This window comes from Lathyrus oleraceus, chromosome 2, assembly GCF_024323335.1.
Source record: "Lathyrus oleraceus cultivar Zhongwan6 chromosome 2, CAAS_Psat_ZW6_1.0, whole genome shotgun sequence".
Taxonomy (NCBI): domain Eukaryota; kingdom Viridiplantae; phylum Streptophyta; class Magnoliopsida; order Fabales; family Fabaceae; genus Lathyrus; species Lathyrus oleraceus.
In genome coordinates this window covers 104,131,463-104,135,594 of record NC_066580.1, presented here as the reverse complement: position 1 = coordinate 104,135,594, position 4,132 = coordinate 104,131,463, and positions in this window count along the sequence as shown.

Here is a 4,132-nt window from a genome sequence, read left to right as displayed (position 1 = left end):
TTATTATGCTGATATTGTGAATTATCTCCGAAGACAGGTGCTATATGAGCCACCTGATGCTGGTTATCGGCTGGTCGCGCGGTCTTCCTCTTTGCAGAGGGTCCTCTGGATTTAACATGGGAAGTCACAGCATGTGCCTCTCCATTTTTCTTCTTCGTAAACGCCCCATAATGTTTAGCAGAAGAGCCTTCTCCTTTGGTTAGTCGTCCTTCTCTAACCCCTTCCTCTAGACGCATACCCATGTTCACCATCTCGGTGAAGTCAGAAGGAGCGCTAGCAATCATTCGCTCATAATAGAATGAACTCAAGGTCTTCAGAAAGATCATGGTCATTTCTTTCTCTTCTAGCGGAGGAGTAATCTGTGCCGCCAACTCTCGCCACCTCTGGGCGTACTCTTTTAACGTTTCTTTGTCCTTCTGGGACATGACCCTGAGCTGATCCCGATCGGGAGCCATATCCACATTATATTTGTACTGCTTGACGAAGGCTTCGCCAAGATCATTGAAGGAACGGATGTTCGTACTGTCTAGTCCCATATACCAACACAGTGCAACATCGGATAGACTGTCCTGAAAGTAATGGATAAGCAGTTGATCATTATCCGTTTGAGTTGACATCTTCCTGGCATACATGACCAGGTGGCTGAGAGGGCAAGTGTTCCCTTTGTATTTCTCAAAGTCAGGGACCTTGAATTTCACAGGAATTTTGACATTGGGAACTAAGCATAGTTCGGCAGCAGACTTGCCAAACAAATCCTTTCCTCGAAGGGTCTTCAATTCCTTGCGGAGTTCAAGAAATTGGTCATTCATAGCATCCATCTTCTCATTGACATCTTGGCCCTCAGACGGCTCAGAATGATAGATGGTGTCGTCTACCCTAGGCATGGTATGCACGACAGGAGGAGGAACAGCAAGGATCGGGCTAGATGCCGGCATGGAAACAAAAGTCAGAGCAGGAATCTCAGGCATAAAGTTGGGAGGCATCCCCCACGGAAACCCGGTTGGCATGGCTGTTGGCACAAAGTATGCACTGGCTGCAGGCACAGTTGAGGAAACAATCTCAGAAATGATTGTCCTCTAGGGAGGAGTTGAAGGCGTCGGAGAAGACTGGTTTTGGGCAGCCAGGAAAGATTCCATCAAAGCACTCAGTATGGCAACTTCCTCTTTGAGAAGTACAGCATTGTCAATCATTACAAGAGAGAAGGAAAATAATCATCCTATGGATCCCTATAAACAGATCATCTGATACTTAGGGAACAGGATGATAAGATGCTCGAAGCTTCTTCACCTCTCTCTCAAAGGCTGCTTCCATATCTGCTTTATCTTAAGGCATGAGATACTCAGATTCTCTCGGATAATCGTAAGGCATGAGATACTCAGATGCTCTCTTCCTTACCCAAGCAGTGTACGGCTCCAAAGCTATGCAATTCTTAGGACCCAACTCCTTCCTGCCTTTCTTGTGAACCTTGCGCCAAGCGCGAACCATTCTGCCCTTTAAGCCTTGGGGATATTTACCCTCCTGAAAGAACACACCCTCTAACAGAATGTTATTAGGTTTATCCTTTAGGGGGAACCCAAGCTGACGTCGTTCTAAAATAGGGTTGTAGTTAATCCCACCACATGTACAAAGAAGAGGCACATTGGAGAATTCACCACAAGAGTCAATGATCTGCACTCCATCATATACACGGTTATACCAAGAGATATCATTATTAGTGAGGGACATAAGCCTCGTGGACCACCGTAGACATCCCTTGTTCTCCTTGAAGGCGACCGTCTGAGGTAAGTGAGAAATAAACCACTTATACAACAGAGGCAAACAACACACAATAGCGCCACCACCCTTTGCATTCCTCAGATGCAAAGAGAAATAGGTATCACCCAACAGAGTCGGAACGGGATTAAGAGCACAGATGATCCTAATGGCGTTCACATCCACAAACTTGTCGATGTTGGGGAACAATACCAATCCATAGATGAGAAGTACAAATATGGCTTCAAAGGCATCCTCACTCATGGCCTTCCCATAAACAGTAGCTTGAGCGATGAGGAACTCAGAAGGGAGACCTTGAATTCCACCTTTGGTAGTCATATGAGCACGAACCAAGGATTCATCTATGTGCAACATGTCAGCTATCTCTTGAGAAGTAGGAATACTTTCCAAGGCACTGAACGACAACTGATCCAGAATAGGTATACCCACCAGATAAGCATACTCCTTAAGGGTGGGCAACAGCTGAAAGTCCGGAAAAGTGAAGCAACGATACAGAGGATCATAAAACTGCGCCAACACGCTCATCAACCCTTCATCCACCTGAGTAGTCAGAAGAGGAAGAAGCTTCCCGAAACGAGCTTTGAAACCCAAGGGATCTAATACATAGGATGTCAGATTCCTTAACTCTTTCAGATCGGGTTGTCGGAAGTTGTACTTCTTTGTATGCCTTTTATGTCTTTCCATGTCTGAAAATTTTGCAAATAAACCCCTTAAGTTCCTTGAAAATTTTCTTTTTATCTGATGATATGGATGCAGATGAATGCATGAATACATGAATACATGAATGCAACAATCACACTCAAGGATCAAGCAAAGCACACCAAACAAAGGTCATGGGATGGCTCATATTATCCTTAATATCAATCATCCATTTTGGTGGATTATGGTGTTCACCTTATCGACACCCAAGTTCCATTGATATTAAGGATGTATGAACGGATCAACCATGAATCACGGGTTTGTTGCGAGTCACGAGCATGGAGTCTCAGTTAAGAACCACCAAATGGGAGTGTACTATGGTTTAAACCTGCCGAACATGTTCTACAAGAGGTTCCCATAGTCATCATCCCATCTTTCGAATATTATCGGAGAAACGAATACTCGTATTCCAAAAATATTCTCAAGAGAGACTCTTATGAGTGTAGTATCGCGTAACAATCGCATCAAATCTTACATTTGAACGACCTCCGCACTACGTCCTAAAAATAGGCCAATATAGGCTTGGTAAACTAAGTTCCTTGGCTTCTAACGTCTATATTAGAAAGAGTAATGTCGAACCATAACTTACTTGTGTGACATTATTGATCCCAACATGACCTCCACCAAGTGAATGGACTCGCAAGTCAACTTGCTAAGGAATAACTCCACACAAGTCGACGAGACTATGCCATTCTCCTATCATAGGGTGCACTCGAGTTCGGGTATAGAACTCATCTCACAAAGATCACCAAAGCATGCAAGCAATTGATATATCAAGCAATTCAATCATTAAAAACAATACAGTAATCCCAAATTGCACAAAAATATGTCATAACAATATAGTACAACAAGTGTGAAAAGTTGGCAAAACCCACTAGGAAATTGGTGTTCCCCAGCAGAGTCGCCACTTTTCTGTAGCGGTGTATTCGTTACCATTGGAAATATTAACTAAATCCAAGGTAAATCATACAAAGTCGAGTCGCCACCGCACTTCTATTTATCCAAAGGAATTGTTAGAAAGCGAACAAAAACCTAAAAAGTTTTACAAACAAAACTAGTAAAAGAGGGTCAGAGATCTGGGTAAGGGGGTTGGTTATGCAAAGGGAAGGTGTTAGGCACCCAATGCATCCTAGGTACTCCTAGGGAGCCCTTTTCACAACTTGTTGCAAAAGTTATTGTTTATGAAAAATTTATTGTGCAAACACGATTGAAGAGATGAGAAAAGAATATACAAGTTTATTTACATTTTGTGTTTGGATGGATAAACCCATTGCCTACGTACCCTCTCATGAAAGATAAGGATCAAAACCTCGTAGTTCGGCTAAAACATTTCAAAACAAGTGAGTGGATTGATTTTAAACAAAAGCCTTAAGGTCTTTCGTTATCAAAGGGAGAAAACTCGACCTAAACCAACAATCCACCATGTGATGACAGCTTCGACATGCTAGTGAGGGGTTAACCCTATAATAAGCATGGAAGGCTTACGATCCAACCACTAAGGATGCGGTGAGATTTACATCAACCACTGAGATAACTCAAACCTATGGCTAATGCATGAAAAATTTGATTAAGAAATGGACATACGGACCACAAAAGACATTTGAGTGAGTTGAATTAACCAATTAGAAGTATTCACAAACATGGTCAAAGTTAACTTAAA